Source organism: Stegodyphus dumicola, chromosome 1, assembly GCF_044657685.1.
Source record: "Stegodyphus dumicola isolate Sdum_Otavi_A_Nest chromosome 1, ASM4465768v1".
Classification (NCBI taxonomy): Eukaryota; Metazoa; Arthropoda; class Arachnida; order Araneae; family Eresidae; genus Stegodyphus; species Stegodyphus dumicola.
The window spans coordinates 216,033,151-216,051,143 of NC_140768.1; the positions used below are offsets into that span (position 1 = coordinate 216,033,151).

Sequence of the window (17,993 nt, forward strand, 5' to 3'; positions counted from 1 at the left end):
TAAGATGTTAGTAAAAGAATATATAATTCAGAAGTCAAACAACAAAAATCAGCGTTAATTTACAAAATTTTCACAGGACTAGTTTCGATGGTTTTACCGAACCATCATCTTCAGCTGCAAAACCGCAAATGAACAAGATAGGAAATAATGTTTAGATAAGATAAGAAGGCCTGGACAAGAATAAGCAAGTGGCGCCATCTGTTGGCGAAACCAGAACTAAAACATAATTTCTCTAAAATCCGAAGGCAAATTTGGATTGGAATTAGGATCGTTAACTAGAACAGAAAGATTTTTATGAATGTGAAATGCCTCTAAAAAATCCAGTTCTCCAATGGAAGATGTTTTTTTAATAATTTTGGCAGCAGAAAAATTGAAAGTGTGATTTTCGGACCAACAATGTTGAGCAACAGAAGACTTCTGTGTTTCCTTTTTTCTAACATATGCCTCATGTTCTTTGACGCGAAATTTTAAGGCTCTCTTAGTTTGGCCAATGTAAATTAAACCGCACTGGCAAGGAATCCTATAAATACCCCAGGAATTCATATCCGGAATGGGGTCCTTGAGTATAGAAGTTGGAATTTTATTGATGGGAGAGTAAACAACCCGAAAGTTAAATTTCTGCAAAATATGTGCAACTTTATAGCTAATTGATGGAAAGAAGGGAATGACAACAGAATTTTTATAATCTCCTAAAATAAGAGTGTGGCTTTTAGTGTGTTGAGATGAGAATTTTTTAACTGCTTGATTAATAATGTTGGGTGAAAAGCCCCTGTCAATAGCTATTGCTTTTAAATAATTTAGTTCTTCATCAAGGGCTAGTTTGGAGGAGCAAACTTGAAGAGCACGGAAAACATAGGAATAAAATGAAGCTAACTTTTGTTTAATCGGATGACATGATTTAAAGTGTGGTGGAAGGCAAACCGATGAAGGTTTACGGTAAACTGTAGTACTGAAGTTGGATGTGTTACGTGTGACCAGAATGTCGAGAAACGGAAGAGAATTGCAAGTCTCAAGTTCAAAAGTGAACTGAATAGCAGGATCAATAGAATTCATTGTTGAAAGAGCTCTATTTAAATCATCTTTATTACCTTCAAACAGGGTAAAAGTATCGTCTACGTAGCGGAACCATGCCGGGAAGTTTAAAGTTTCAAATAATTTTGATTCATAATAATGCATGTAGATATCAGCCAGGATGGGACTGAGGGGGCTTCCCATGGCTAATCCCTCAGTTTGCTTGTAATATTTATTTTGGAAAACAAAATGTGTTTGTTTCAAACAGAGTTGAGTGAGAGAAATTAGCTCATCAATTTCGATGCAAGAGAAATGAAATTCGCGAAGTCTGGTTTCTAGACATCTTAATGCACCCTCCACTGGGACATTGGTGAATAATGATTTTACATCAAAAGGAACCATGAGTAAATTACGAGGAGAAATGTTTTTAACCTTTTTTACAAACTCTATTGAATTTTTTATGGTGTAAATGTTATTGTCTAATAGAGTGGAAAATCTAGAAATTAAATATTTAGCTAATGGATACGAGCCAGTACCTAAATTTGATACAATAGGGCGGAAAGGAATACCACTTTTATGAATTTTGGGAAGAGCATATAATCTGGCACAATTCGCAACAGATGGGATAAGCGAATGTTTTAAGTTGCTTGAAATGATTTGCGAAGATTTGATCGCAGTTTTTATTTTGGATAAGTCCGAAGGTGAAGGATCTTTAGGGATCGGATTATATGGTCCTTCGTTTAAGAGTTTAGTGACACCATCGATGTAAGTGTTCTTATCCATGACGACTATCTGGCCACCTTTGTCGGCCTTTGAAATGACAATATCCTGGTTAGAATGAATCTCGCACATTGTAGCTCTTTCTCTCGCAGTTAGATTTGGTTTCAAAGGTTTATTATTGAATTTCACATTATGAGCGATAAGATGCCTAATCATTTCTTTCTGTGAATCTGAAACTTTACTGAACTTGAAAGCTTTTTCGATAGGAGCCAAAATCTTTGGAATCGAGGGTTTACAGGTTTGTGAGAAGTTAAAATTATATTTTAGAATTCTCTCTTGTTCTTCTGAAAGACTAACATTAGAAATATTAACTATTGGCTTGATGTTTACAATGGGAAGATTTTTTGAACTACTTGGACTGGAAGACTGTAAAAGAAGTTTTTCGAATTTGACTGCAAGGGTGTTTTTATGACGGTTAACTGCATTCTCCGTTCTAGACCAAGACTTTTGCTCAAGGGCAGTGAATTTTGGATATGTTTTAGCGAGTTCCAGATGAAGCTTATAGAGTTCATGTTCAATTTTGGACAATTGTTGACGTGTATCTCTTATCACGGACTGAAGTAAGGCAAGTTTGCAATTTAACAGAATTCTTGAAACGTGACTCGAAGGTTTTTGATTAGATTTGATTTGAATAAAATTGGGGATCAATTTTTTACATTTACATTTAAGTAAAAAGTCAAGATCATTCAAGAATTTTTGCCGTTTCAGGCGTAATTTAGTGAAACGATTAACGGATGAAGGCATGATAAACAATGCAGAAAATCAAACTAAATTAACTGAGCAATAATAAAGTACACACAAAATAGCAGAAAAATCCCTCACTGAAATGAATAGAAAACAAAATGTTTGTAAGCAAAATGCATGAAATCAGACAAGCAAAGCACAATATCCAAATGTACAAAACATAAACATAACTTGAAAATTGCAAAAATGTACTCACCGAAACTCCTACAATCACAAAATGGCGGCCACACCACGTGCAAAAAAGAAAGCAAAATGTAAGCCTGTTTGGGGCTTCTATAATTAAGACACAATAACACGCCGAATAAATACTAATTCAGAAGTCAAACAACAAAAATCAGCGTTAATTTACAAAATTTTCACAGGACTAGTTTCGATGGTTTTACCGAACCATCATCTTCAGCTGCAAAACCGCAAATGAACAAGATAGGAAATAATGTTTAGATAAGATAAGAAGGCCTGGACAAGAATAAGCAAGTGGCGCCATCTGTTGGCGAAACCAGAACTAAAACATAATTTCTCTAAAAGCCGAAGGCAAATTTGGATTGGAATTAGGATCGTTAACTAGAACAGAAAGATTTTTATGAATGTGAAATGTCTCTAGAAAATCCAGTTGTCCAATGGAAGATGTTTTTTTAATAATTTTGGCAGGAGAAAAATTGAAAGTGTGATTTTCGGACCAACAATGTTGAGCAACAGAAGACTTCTGTGTTTCCTTTTTTCTAACATATGCCTCATGTTCTTTGACGCGAAATTTTAAGGCTCTCTTAGTTTGGCCAATGTAAATTAAACCGCACTTGCAAGGAATCCTATAAATACCCCAGGAATTCATATCCGGAATGGGGTCCTTGAGTATAGAAGTTGGAATTTTATTGATGGGAGAGTAAACAACCCGAAAGTTAAATTTCTGCAAAATATGTGCAACTTTATAGCTAATTGATGGAAAGAAGGGAATGACAACAGAATTTTTATAATCTCCTAAAATAAGAGTGTGGCTTTTAGTGTGTTGAGATGAGAATTTTTTAACTGCTTGATTAATAATGTTGGGTGAAAAGCCCCTGTCAATAGCTATTGCTTTTAAATAATTTAGTTCTTCATCAAGGGCTAGTTTGGAGGAGCAAACTTGAAGAGCACGGAAAACATAGGAATAAAATGAAGCTAACTTTTGTTTAGTCGGATGACATGATTTAAAGTGTGGTGGAAGGCAAACCGATGAAGGTTTACGGTAAACTGTAGTACTGAAGTTGGATGTGTTACGTGTGACCAGAATGTCGAGAAACGGAAGAGAATTGCAAGTCTCAAGTTCAAAAGTGAACTGAATAGCAGGATCAATAGAATTCATTGTTGAAAGAGCTCTATTTAAATCATCTTTATTACCTTCAAACAGGGTAAAAGTATCGTCTACGTAGCGGAACCATGCCGGGAAGTTTAAAGTTTCAAATAATTTTGATTCATAATAATGCATGTAGATATCAGCCAGGATGGGACTGAGGGGGCTTCCCATGGCTAATCCCTCAGTTTGCTTGTAATATTTATTTTGGAAAACAAAATGTGTTTGTTTCAAACAGAGTTGAGTGAGAGAAATTAGCTCATCAATTTCGATGCAAGAGAAATGAAATTCGCGAAGTCTGGTTGTAAGGATCTTAAGTTTTACTAACGTTTATTTTATTTTAAATCTTTACTATCACTTCTTATTTTCTACTTCCGGCCAGAATTATAAGCGTGAAGGAGTTTATGCAAAGTTGTCTGGCGAACGCCAAGTATTTAAGTGTGGCCTTTTTGCCAAGCAGAAGAGAGGAAGCCGTGAGTTCGAAGCAGGCCGCTTACCTTAGAAGTTACGCAGTTGCTACTTTGCCTTCCAGGCCAGAGGTTTTAATCCTCTTGATAAATTAAACGTATTGTAGTGTTCACAGTCTCTGTGCTACATACGCTTTCTGTTATTATAAGGCCAATCTTATTCTAAAGTTAAATTAGAGTTTAGTTTTATTTTGATATCTTTTAAGTTAGACCCCGAGTGGAGGGTCATTGTATTTCCGAAGTACGGAAGTCATTGTATATAAAGAAAAAAATAAAGGGTTTTGTATACCCTTCGTCTGTATCCTGTCCACTTACTACAATTAGTGAACATAGCTTTAGTAAGCTCTCTGTTCTAGTCAGGTCATTGTATGTTTCCGAAGAAAGTTAGAAGAAACATTGAACCTGATAGTGGCGCCCGACGAAGAATAACCATGGCCGAGTTTCAAGAAGAACCTGTGCTGCCTGCAGAAACAGCTCAGAATCCAGAAATGCCAGCTGCCGCCCTGGAAGGATTTGGGTATATTGTCCAGACCATGCGCGCTTCGATAAAACCAGAAGCAACGTTTAATGGAAACTCACAGGTAACCAGTTTTTTGGAAAAATTGGATGACCACTTCATGCTCTACCCCGTGCACGAGTTTCAAAAAGTTACCTTAGCTACCAGCGCTTTGAGGGGCCAAGCGCTTAACTGGTTCAAATGTATCGGCAGAAGTCTCTTGGGTCAAGCAGGAAGTCCCACCTATACCTACGAAAATTTCAAGACTGCCCTACTAAAAGCCTTCCCTGTTGTAAGGGATCGTGCGAAATTAGAAACAGAACTTTTCAGTATATATCAACAAAGAATGGAAAACCTCTCCAGGTTTATTTTAAGAAAAATTCACGTTTTCAAGCTCTTGTATGGAAACCGTCCGGATCCTGAAATAATTCAAGTGATTTTGCCGAGGTTACTACCCCAAGTGCAAGACTTTATTGAATTGAGAAATCCGACTACACTGGAAAAATTATTTGAGCTAGCAATCCAGTTTGAAAGTAGAAGAACGGCGGACGTCGAAAGAAGACGCCAATATCAACAGCGAAACCAATTTGGTACGCCAAGACTACAGCAAACTCAAGCACATGGCTACGGAGAAAAAGCGAATCAGTGGGCAAGGAAACCCGAGCATTCAAAAACAGCCGGCGAACGTCGACAGTTCAATAGCAACCCAGGAAAAAAGTCTCAAGGCCAGTGGAGAAAGAAGGAAAGCACCGAAAGAAAAAATAATTTAAACTAAAACGGATTTCTGCTGACGAGAGGGTGCGGAAATCCGAAGGCCACGAAAACCCCTCTTCCTACAAGTTAAATACAGTAATGGTGAAAAATTTAACTCTTCCGAAGATTGAAGTCTTGGTAAATAATATCCCGGCCACCGCACTCCTGGATACCGGCGCGCAGTGTTCCTGTGTGGCAGAAGTCTTTTTTAGAAAGTATTTTCGCAAATACCGCATATATAATGCGGATAATACAACAGTATTAGCGGCGCAAGGAGAACAATGTAAGTGCGTAGGTAAAGTACCTTTGTACATCCGTATCAAGGACGAACAAGTAAAGGTGATGTTTTTTATAGTAAAGAATTTGCAAGCACACTTAATACTAGGAATAGACTTTCTTTCAGACGCACAAGCTACACTGGATTTTAATGAAGCGTCTCTTAAGCTGACGATGCAACCAGTGTGTGTAGAAAAGGTTGAACCGCCAAGGGTAAATCTCGACCACCTGCCTAATGACGAGCAAGATAGAATCCGACAAGTGGTAAGTGAATTTGCTTCCTTATTTAGTGATATTCCAGGATTTACCCAGGTTACTAACCATAGTATTGACACCGGAGATGCATTGCCGGTTCGTCAAAAACCATACCGGTATGATAAGAATAAGGAAAAAATTATAGAATGGCATATTACCGATATGCTACGTAAAAAGATCGTAACGCCTATCTCAAGTAGTTATGCTAGTCCGGTGGTTTTATGTAAGAAAAATAATGATTATCCTTTGGAGCATCCAAAAAGGTGGAGATTCGCTATTGATTACCGTAAATTAAATTCCATAACGAAATATCCGGTATATCCGTTACCGATTATAGAAGAAATTTTAAGGAACATAAAATCAACCAAATTTATGACAACTTTAGACTTAACGAATGGTTATTTTCAAATAGGGATCAGGCCTGAGGACGTGCCTAAGACTGCTTTTATAACCAAGTCTGGCACTTATGCATTTTTGCGAATGCCGTTTGGCCTTTCAGGCGCCCCAGCAACATTTCAGCGATGCATGGACATTGTGTTAAGACCTGTTCTCGGAAAGTCCACATTTATCTATTTAGACGATATCATTATTACTAGTGATAATCTAGACCAACATGTACAGGATTTAAGACAGGTGTTTTCTTTATTAAATGAGGCCGGTCTAAAAGTTAATGTCGAAAAATGCAAATTTGCAGCCCCTGAATTAAAATATTTAGGTTACAAAATATCGCAAAAAGGGATCGAGACAGATGAATCAAAAATAATCGCTGTACAAAAGTATCCGACTCCAAACACGGCAAAGAAGCTCTCTTCTTTTCTAGGACTTTGTTCATATTATAGGTCCTTTATAAAAGATTTTGCGGCTATCGCTGAGCCATTGTTAAAATTAAAAAGGAAAAAGGCAAGATTCTCGTGGACGGCCGAAGCCAATAGTGCTTTCGAAAAATTAAAACAAGCATTAACGCAAGCCCCTGTGTTGAAATTTCCTGAAAAGGATGAAAATTTAGAAATTTCAGCGGATGCTTCGGATTATGCGGTAGGAGCGGTACTTTCGCAAAATCAGCAGCCAGTAGCATTTTTTAGCCGAACTTTAAATCAAACACAAAGAAACTATTCCGCGACCGAGAGAGAGGCACTTGCAGTTCTGTTAGCAGTGCAAAAGTTCCGAGTCTATTTTGGAAAGGCGCCGATAACAGTATATTCTGATCATGCGGCGGTAACTAGATTGTACTCTGGAAAAAATTTATCCCCAAGGTTAATAAGATGGGCACTCAAGCTGCAAGAATATAATCTGGTAATCAAGCATACCCCCGGAAAGGAAAATATCGTAGCAGATGCCCTGTCACGAATTAAATTAGACGAACAGGGTAATACCGTAAAAGTTGCAATGCTGACAGCGTGTACAATAAATTCCCGAGAAACTGTAATAACCGAACTGGGTAAGGATCCTGAGTTTGGAAGTATTTATGAGTATTTGAAGGATCCTGAAAATTTTAGCCACCAAGATATTGTGGCGATAAGAAATAGGGCGGCCCATTACGAACTAATAGATGGTCTATTATTTTATACAAAAACTACGAATTCCAACAACGAATTTCGACCTGTTATCCCAGCTAGTCTTAGATTAAATATCCTGCAAGAGCTCCATGACAGCCCTTTAGCTTCTCATGCTGGTATTCGAAAAACTACTCAACGCGTACGCGAGGCAGTCTACTTTCCTGAACTGCAAAAGTTAACAAGGGCGTATGTCCAGTCCTGCCCAACATGTCAAGCCGTTAATTATATTAATTTCCGCCCGGCCGGGTTTCTAAATAGTATTAAATCCGAATTTCCAAATGAAATAATCGGCATCGATTTATTGGGCCCTTTCCCAAAAAGTCAGTTAAACAAAAGTCGCTATCTCCTTGTTATAGTTGATCATTTTAGTAAATGGACCGAAATTGTTCCCTTAAAACGAGCCTCCGCGAAATTAGTTACCGATTCTATTTTAAATAAATATATTTTAAAATACGGGGCGCCCCTAAAAGTTATATCGGATAATGGTCCTCAATTTGTAAGTAATATATTTGAAGACATGTGCCAAAAACTGGGCATACGTCATTTAAAAATGGTCCCGTATCGGCCGCAATCAAATATAGCGGAACGGGTCAACAGAAATATAGTGAAAATTATCCGTAGTTATGTTAAAAATTTTCATAAAAGCTGGGATAACTATGTCAATGAATTTGCTTTCGCCCTTAGGACCGCAAAACATGATACAACGGGAAAAACTCCTGCTGAGTTATTTCTAGGCAGAAAGATTATAACACCGTTAGATAAACTATTTTATGTGCAACAAAGAGCCCCAGAATTTAAAATGGGTGATATAGAAAAACTAATAAAAGAAGCAAAAAAGAATACAGAAGTAGCACAGAGAAAACAGAAACTCTATTATGACTTGAAACGACGGGGAGTAACTTATAAAGTAGGGGATGAAGTTTTAAAAATTAAGCATTCACTTTCTTCAGCACCAGAAGATAAAACTGCCAAATTTTTTCCACGCTTTGAAGGACCATATGTTATAGAAAAAATAACTCACGCTGTTGTAGTATTAAAGGCAAGAAATGGCGAAACCTGTTCCGCAAACATTGACCAGATAAAACCATTCTATGACCGTAATAAAATGCAAATCTTTTCAGATCTTTTGCAGGATCCGGTACGGCAGACACCGCAGGTACAAGTTCCAGAGGTGGGAAAACGACAAGTACAAGGGCAAGCCAATGAGAGACAGAAGCAAGTGAAAAGAAAATTGCCCCGCGGAAAAATTGAAGGTACAAAGAAAAAGAAGTCGTTCCACCGTCCAAAAAACAGAGTTCACGAACACCCCCAGAATGAAGAAGGGAGAAGGACGACGTATGTGGAAAAGACCGGGAGAAAGGACGGCAACTATAACCCGGCTGTGAAACGGAAGATTGACTCATCCGACAGAACTCTCCGCAGCAAAAGTCGCCGAACTGCGGAAGGGCCATCAGCGGCGGAGGAAAAAGTACAAGAAAAATTTGAACGGCCAACAACGAGGTCCAAGCAGGATCACGACAGAAGTTTCCCGGTTCCACCAAGACCAGCTGCCTTCAAACGGCCAAGACCACAAGCAGAGGACAGAAGGAAGATGTTCAAGGGTGGCCGTAGTGGTGAAAAACGGAAGCTTCCAGAGGAAAGCACTGAAGGGCGAGCCCGTACAAGAAGGAGGATCAACCAAGCAACGGTCTGCAGCACCTTTAAAGACTGGGCCCAGAAAAGGATGTCTGAATATTACAAAGATAAGTAAAATTTTGTGTTACTTTACAAACTTAAGTTAATCTTTCATTCTTACTGCAAGTGGCAGATTTGAAGAAGTTTTACCTCATGCGAGGTCTACCTTTATCGCCAAAAGGGCGAGAAATGAGTTGTGACCGATTTTCTTATTATGATTTTCAATTACTCGCGCGTAAAACTAAAGTTGATGTATAATAGCGTTGTATAAAGACTTAAATATTGTAAAAAGTTATTGTATAAATTTTATTTAAAACATTCTAACGAGAAAGACGTTTTAGTCTGAAAGACTTTTTGAAATGTAGTATTATTTCAATGTAGAAAGAATTGGCACTTGCTTTGAAAAGAATAGAAGTTAACAATGTACTACTAATGTATGTTTTCAAATGTGTAAAATTAACGGCATCTTGATATGTTCTTGTATACATGTGAACTGTTATTTTGAATGTTTAGAAATAACGTGATATGGTAAAAGTGAAAGTAATGTTAAAAAATTTGTTATTCGTGTGACTGTAAAGATTAAATCATGGTGAATATGTGTTAAAGGTTGAATGATGTAGTTAGGCTCTCTGACGCTACACTTTAGAGTTAGCCACTTTCAGAATAGTACCTCAGGGTCTAGAGTTGAAATTAGGGTGTGTTAAGAGGTCTCGTATGTTGAATTTTAACACGTTAGTGTTTTGATTGTAGGAGGAAGTGTTGAACACATAGACAGAAACACATTCGTGTTTGGTGTTTTTACAACACATGTCAGAGAGCACGGGGAGAGATAATTAAAATAGTCATGAATGAAATAAGAATGTTAAGAAAAGTATATTCTATATGTTATTTGCAATGTCATTCTGTAACATTTCATTAAACTAGTTTTCCTTCCAGATCTCTGGAAGGAACCAGAATTGAATAAAGCTCCTGTTTTGATGCAGTACAGATGAAAAAGAAAAAAGATTGTTGTATATTCCGGGAGCTGCTATTGTAACAAATTTCTTTCTTTTAAAATTTTCTAGTTTCTAGCTAAGTTATGTTTGTAAAAGTTTGGCCTCGCGTTAGTTTCTAGAGCTAAAAGTTTTCAACAAGGTCGTTTTAGACCTCAGTTTCAAACTAATTAACTCTGGCGGGAAGTATGTAAGGATCTTAAGTTTTACTAACGTTTATTTTATTTTAAATCTTTACTATCACTTCTTATTTTCTACTTCCGGCCAGAATTATAAGCGTGAAGGAGTTTATGCAAAGTTGTCTGGCGAACGCCAAGTATTTAAGTGTGGCCTTTTTGCCAAGCAGAAGAGAGGAAGCCGTGAGTTCGAAGCAGGCCGCTTACCTTAGAAGTTACGCAGTTGCTACTTTGCCTTCCAGGCCAGAGGTTTTAATCCTCTTGATAAATTAAACGTATTGTAGTGTTCACAGTCTCTGTGCTACATACGCTTTCTGTTATTATAAGGCCAATCTTATTCTAAAGTTAAATTAGAGTTTAGTTTTATTTTGATATCTTTTAAGTTAGACCCCGAGTGGAGGGTCATTGTATTTCCGAAGTACGGAAGTCATTGTATATAAAGAAAAAAATAAAGGGTTTTGTATACCCTTCGTCTGTATCCTGTCCACTTACTACAATTAGTGAACATAGCTTTAGTAAGCTCTCTGTTCTAGTCAGGTCATTGTATGTTTCCGAAGAAAGTTAGAAGAAACATTGAACCTGATATGGTTTCTAGACATCTTAATGCACCCTCCACTGGGACATTGGTGAATAATGATTTTACATCAAAAGGAACCATGAGTAAATTACGAGGAGAAATGTTTTTAACCTTTTTTACAAACTCTATTGAATTTTTTATGGTGTAAATGTTATTGTCTAATAGAGTGGAAAATCTAGAAATTAAATATTTAGCTAATGGATACGAGCCAGTACCTAAATTTGATACAATAGGGCGGAAAGGAATACCACTTTTATGAATTTTGGGAAGAGCATATAATCTGGCACAATTCGCAACAGATGGGATAAGCGAATGTTTTAAGTTGCTTGAAATGATTTGCGAAGATTTGATCGCAGTTTTTATTTTGGATAAGTCCGAAGGTGAAGGATCTTTAGGGATCGGATTATATGGTCCTTCGTTTAAGAGTTTAGTGACACCATCGATGTAAGTGTTCTTATCCATGACGACTATCTGGCCACCTTTGTCGGCCTTTGAAATGACAATATCCTGGTTAGAATGAATCTCGCACATTGTAGCTCTTTCTCTCGCAGTTAGATTTGGTTTCAAAGGTTTATTATTGAATTTCACATTATGAGCGATAAGATGCCTAATCATTTCTTTCTGTGAATCTGAAACTTTACTGAACTTGAAAGCTTTTTCGATAGGAGCCAAAATCTTTGGAATCGAGGGTTTACAGGTTTGTGAGAAGTTAAAATTATATTTTAGAATTCTCTCTTGTTCTTCTGAAAGACTAACATTAGAAATATTAACTATTGGCTTGATGTTTACAATGGGAAGATTTTTTGAACTACTTGGACTGGAAGACTGTAAAAGAAGTTTTTCGAATTTAACTGCAAGGGTGTTTTTATGACGGTTAACTGCATTCTCCGTTCTAGACCAAGACTTTTGCTCAAGGGCAGTGAATTTTGGATATGTTTTAGCGAGTTCCAGATGAAGCTTATAGAGTTCATGTTCAATTTTGGACAATTGTTGACGTGTATCTCTTATCACGGACTGAAGTAAGGCAAGTTTGCAATTTAACAGAATTCTTGAAACGTGACTCGAAGGTTTTTGATTAGATTTGATTTGAATAAAATTGGGGATCAATTTTTTACATTTACATTTAAGTAAAAAGTCAAGATCATTCAAGAATTTTTGCCGTTTCAGGCGTAATTTAGTGAAACGATTAACGGATGAAGGCATGATAAACAATGCAGAAAATCAAACTAAATTAACTGAGCAATAATAAAGTACACACAAAATAGCAGAAAAATCCCTCACTGAAATGAATAGAAAACAAAATGTTTGTAAGCAAAATGCATGAAATCAGACAAGCAAAGCACAATATCCAAATGTACAAAACATAAACATAACTTGAAAATTGCAAAAATGTACTCACCGAAACTCCTACAATCACAAAATGGCGGCCACACCACGTGCAAAAAAGAAAGCAAAATGTAAGCCTGTTTGGGGCTTCTATAATTAAGACACAATAACACGCCGAATAAATACTAATTCAGAAGTCAAACAACAAAAATCAGCGTTAATTTACAAAATTTTCACAGGACTAGTTTCGATGGTTTTACCGAACCATCATCTTCAGCTGCAAAACCGCAAATGAACAAGATAGGAAATAATGTTTAGATAAGATAAGAAGGCCTGGACAAGAATAAGCAAGTGGCGCCATCTGTTGGCGAAACCAGAACTAAAACATAATTTCTCTAAAAGCCGAAGGCAAATTTGGATTGGAATTAGGATCGTTAACTAGAACAGAAAGATTTTTATGAATGTGAAATGTCTCTAGAAAATCCAGTTGTCCAATGGAAGATGTTTTTTTAATAATTTTGGCAGGAGAAAAATTGAAAGTGTGATTTTCGGACCAACAATGTTGAGCAACAGAAGACTTCTGTGTTTCCTTTTTTCTAACATATGCCTCATGTTCTTTGACGCGAAATTTTAAGGCTCTCTTAGTTTGGCCAATGTAAATTAAACCGCACTTGCAAGGAATCCTATAAATACCCCAGGAATTCATATCCGGAATGGGGTCCTTGAGTATAGAAGTTGGAATTTTATTGATGGGAGAGTAAACAACCCGAAAGTTAAATTTCTGCAAAATATGTGCAACTTTATAGCTAATTGATGGAAAGAAGGGAATGACAACAGAATTTTTATAATCTCCTAAAATAAGAGTGTGGCTTTTAGTGTGTTGAGATGAGAATTTTTTAACTGCTTGATTAATAATGTTGGGTGAAAAGCCCCTGTCAATAGCTATTGCTTTTAAATAATTTAGTTCTTCATCAAGGGCTAGTTTGGAGGAGCAAACTTGAAGAGCACGGAAAACATAGGAATAAAATGAAGCTAACTTTTGTTTAGTCGGATGACATGATTTAAAGTGTGGTGGAAGGCAAACCGATGAAGGTTTACGGTAAACTGTAGTACTGAAGTTGGATGTGTTACGTGTGACCAGAATGTCGAGAAACGGAAGAGAATTGCAAGTCTCAAGTTCAAAAGTGAACTGAATAGCAGGATCAATAGAATTCATTGTTGAAAGAACTCTATTTAAATCATCTTTATTACCTTCAAACAGGGTAAAAGTATCGTCTACGTAGCGGAACCATGCCGGGAAGTTTAAAGTTTCAAATAATTTTGATTCATAATTATGCATGTAACTAGCCCTTGATGAAGAACTAAATTATTAAGGAAACACAGAAGTCTTCTGTTGCTCAACATTGTTGGTCCGAAAATCACACTTTCAATTTTTCTGCTGCCAAAATTATTAAAAAAACATCTTCCATTGGACAACTGGATTTTCTAGAGGCATTTCACATTCATAAAAATCTTTCTGTTCTAGTTAACGATCCTAATTCCAATCCAAATTTGCCTTCGGCTTTTAGAGAAATTATGTTTTAGTTCTGGTTTCGCCAACAGATGGCGCCACTTGCTTATTCTTGTCCAGGCCTTCTTATCTTATCTAAACATTATTTCCTATCTTGTTCATTTGCGGTTTTGCAGCTGAAGATGATGGTTCGGTAAAACCATCGAAACTAGTCCTGTGAAAATTTTGTAAATTAACGCTGATTTTTGTTGTTTGACTTCGGAATTAGTATTTATTCGGCGTGTTATTGTGTCTTAATTAAAAGAATATATAGTTAACATCTGAAATATACAAATTTAAATAGCTTATATGCAAATTCTTGTGAATAAATGCATAGGTAAACTTTTTGAAGATTTATAGAATCTGGGGAAAAGCAGGCAAACATAGGGGAAAAAAAAAAAATGAGAAATTTTCTTATGAGTTAGTTATACAGTTATGATAGTATAATTTCTCAAGGTACGATCGGCATTTTAATGTTTGTCAGACTTTAAATGCTGTTCAATATCACCGCCACCACTGTGGGAAACACTAAATTCTATACGACACTTTTCACATCTGACATCTGATGGAGTATTTATTTGCTTGATAAACGGATATTTCTCTTGTAAGCTAACATTGAATGAACACTTGCGTTTTGACATTTTAACTTGTGATTCCAAAGCAAAAGAAATTAAAATTATTTACTACATGAGCATCAAACAAAAACAAAACAAATAGCGAGAAGTGGGCAAATGAAAAGTTTGTCAAACAATAGTCAATAAGTCAACAAAACATGAGCGATGTGACGTCTAGGCCACTCTCGGCTATCGGTCTCACTCTCGCGTCCAGTTGGTGCGGGCGTCACATCACGGCGGCGTGCAGGGCGGTGGCCGGCCGTCTGCTACTCAAATTTTCGCGTAGTTTCTGAAAACGGGATAATTTTTGCATCCCACAGTCCATTTTGGGGACACCGGGACTCATTAACTGAAATTGGGGACTAATTGTAAAAAGGCACAGCCCCGTTCAAAACGGGACGTCTGGTCACATTAATCATAAGCTTTTATGTGTGGAAAGAATTATACATTTTTTAATTCTAACATTATTTTAGAGTTCATTTTTCATATCATTACATGTTTATTTCCTGTTGCTGTGTTATACCAGTCAGATGACTTACAAAAAATAATATTGTTTAAAAATTATTAAATTATTAAAGGGAATAAAGTAGTATCATTTAACTTCTGAATTTAATTACTATCAATTTCATTTATATCTGTTTTACTTTTTTTAGGCAGTTACTTCTAGATTAATTTTTTTACAACTAATTTTCTTGTCAACAAAATTTTATTTTTAAACCAATTTAATATTTAAATTATATTTCATTTGAATCATATAGATCTCATAACTTGTGCATAATATGAGCATATGGAGCACATTTTTTCTTTTTATTTGCTTCATACATAACCTCCAAAAATACAACAAAAATGTTTTACAACTTTCATTCCAGAACTCAAATCATAGACTTCCAAGCATATTTGAAACAGGGCTAGTTTGTTTTCCATTGTTTACTATTATTCCTGCTCACTTTGAAATAATTATGTGAATAAAAGTTACCCTTCAGTATTAAATATTTATCAATGAGATTTACATAAGTCAGTATTTTGGAATTTAACATCCCAAAGAAACTCGTGAACCTTACAAGGATCACAATTAAGAGTTTGAAGTGCAGAATTAAAATTTTGTCTTTTTTCTCAGAGCCTTTCTATTCTGAGATAGGTCTGTGTGTACTTTCTTGTCTGCTTAACTTGGCACTGAAAAAGGCTGTAAGAAATTCTTAACTAAACAGAATGGAACTATTCTACAAAGAACAATTAAACTGCTATTTTGATGAATGACATTGATATCATTGGACGATCTAAACGAGCTATTGTCATGTTTGAATATGCAGCAGGGAAGGTGGGTCTAACCATCAATAAGACAAAATTTATGATGGTAACAAATAAAATCATTGACCTTTTCCTTTAAAGATCAACAATTATACTTTTGAGACTGACAGGATATCTATGGCCAATGAATGTTTTTGTGACTTAGAACCAGCCAGTATAGTGGTTAGTGACCAGGCCAGGCTTCTGACCTAAGCAAAAATACAAACAGAATAATGCCTGTTTGGGGAAAGTGATCCACCCCTATCCAGCAGCCACCACATCAAAGTAGCAGCTGGCGGCATTTATTGATAAATTCCAATGAGTTTGCATAGTCACTAGTAGTCTTGTTACATCTTTGAACTTAGAGTGCTACATAATTCTTATTTTAAATTTTTACATATTAATGAAGTCTTGCATATCAATATTAAATGTTCTTTGTTTTATAAGTATTGCACTTGTAATTTTGTCCTTTGAATATAGTGTCCATTAGCCGTGGTTAATTTTCAATGTCCAATTGTTAAGTTTTTGTGCAAAACTATTAAATCTTATTCTCTAATATATATCCATTGTCCATTTTTATCAGTTGTACTTGCCTTGTGCAGTTAATATCCATGCATATGAGCAGTCTATAGTACAGTCAAAAGTGGCTAATTCGGACACCCATAATCTGGAATGATCTATAATCCGGACCTCAAAACTACAAACTTTCTGAACATGCGCGCGTTAATGCATGCGCATAGGTGTTTACAAATGCGTGTAAGAACTTTATGGGTGCACATATGCGTGTGTGCATTCGTGTAATACGTTTATGCATGCGCGTTTAATGTATAACGGATGGTATAAGCTAAAATTATCTAATTATCTATTTCAGTTAATGTTGCAGATTGCATTGTTCCTTAATCTTCGAATTAGATCCGGCTTATTATGTTTTGCAGACTGTTAGAGCAATTTTATAAAAGTAAGCTTAACTTTTGATTATGTAAAATAGAATTTCCAAATTTCCGATGCTGGAGCTCCCAAAGGATCTACAAAGCGAAAGTATGTTTCGATGTCCATCAAACAAAAAGTGGAACTGCTGCAAAAAATGGATAAAGGCATATCCTTTGGTTCTCTATCCATTCTGAAATATGTTTATCAATTTCACGCTGCTCTGCGGCAGGGGGGGGACGTCGCGGCGTGCAATGAACTGGAAGTTCATCTGTCAGCACTATCCTTATCTTCAGGTTAGATGTTTTTATTTTTTTCAGCTTATAATTCCTTACTAAATGTAGTATTTCATCTTGATGTACTCCATCTTTGATATGATTTAAATCAAATTCCTCGTCATTATAATTTGCTTCAGATAGTGAAGAAAGTGACATAGAGGTTATTGAAAACGAAAAAATTTCGATTGACAGATTAGTCGGTATTCTCGACACAGCAATTATAGGACTTGAACAGTGGAACTTTGTAACTGAACAAGAAATTATGTCTGTTTATAGAATTAAAGAGAAAGTATTATCACATAAAACGAAGCAACTTAAACAACTTACATTGAAAGAAATGTTTAATAAAATAAACAAATAAATATTAAGCTTTTTTTTTTTTTTTTTTTTTTTTTTTTTGTAAATTTTGATACCCTTTAGATGATAATTGTACTTTATTTCATAAATTATGGTTTCATACTTTTTATTTTAGAATTTCTGCATGCCATCTTACGAGATTTAAACTGATGATCTATAATCCGGAAAAATCGATAATCCCGAAGTCCCGACGAGTCCAGATTATCGACTTTTGACTGTAATTACATTTATTCCTTAATAGTCCATGATAGTACATAATAAACCCTAATAGTCTATAATAGTCCATAATAATATAAATAGTCCACATCATGTGTTAACATTGTGACATGTATACATAATTAAAAGGTGTGGCCAAAAAAAAAATCGAGACTGGTCCAATAAATAATTGTACTTACAGAATCTGTTCTCCATGACATTATCATCTTCAAAATAGTCCCCTTCAGCATTCACACACTTCTACGTTCGGTGCTGCCATTGCTGGTAACAGCTCTCAAGTGAGGTTTTTGGAAGGCCCTTCAGGATATTCGCTGTTTTTGCCTGAACCTCTTCAGCTGAGGTAAAATGGCTTCTC

General features: G+C 36.0%; 1 protein-coding gene across 18 annotated transcripts in view; it reads left to right on the top strand.

The window, feature by feature from the left end:
• The window catches only part of LOC118201136 (uncharacterized), a 385,427-nt gene that overhangs the window by 35,529 nt on the left and 331,905 nt on the right, over window positions 1-17,993 (top strand). The window contains exon 1 of one of the 18 annotated variants that reach the window (XM_085825442.1): window positions 17,619-17,639. The exons of the other annotated variants lie outside the window; for them this stretch is intronic. The gene's annotated coding sequence lies outside the window, so the exon portion shown is untranslated. Of the gene's footprint in view, window positions 1-17,618; window positions 17,640-17,993 lie in introns of those variants that run through there. 18 annotated transcript variants of the gene reach the window in all.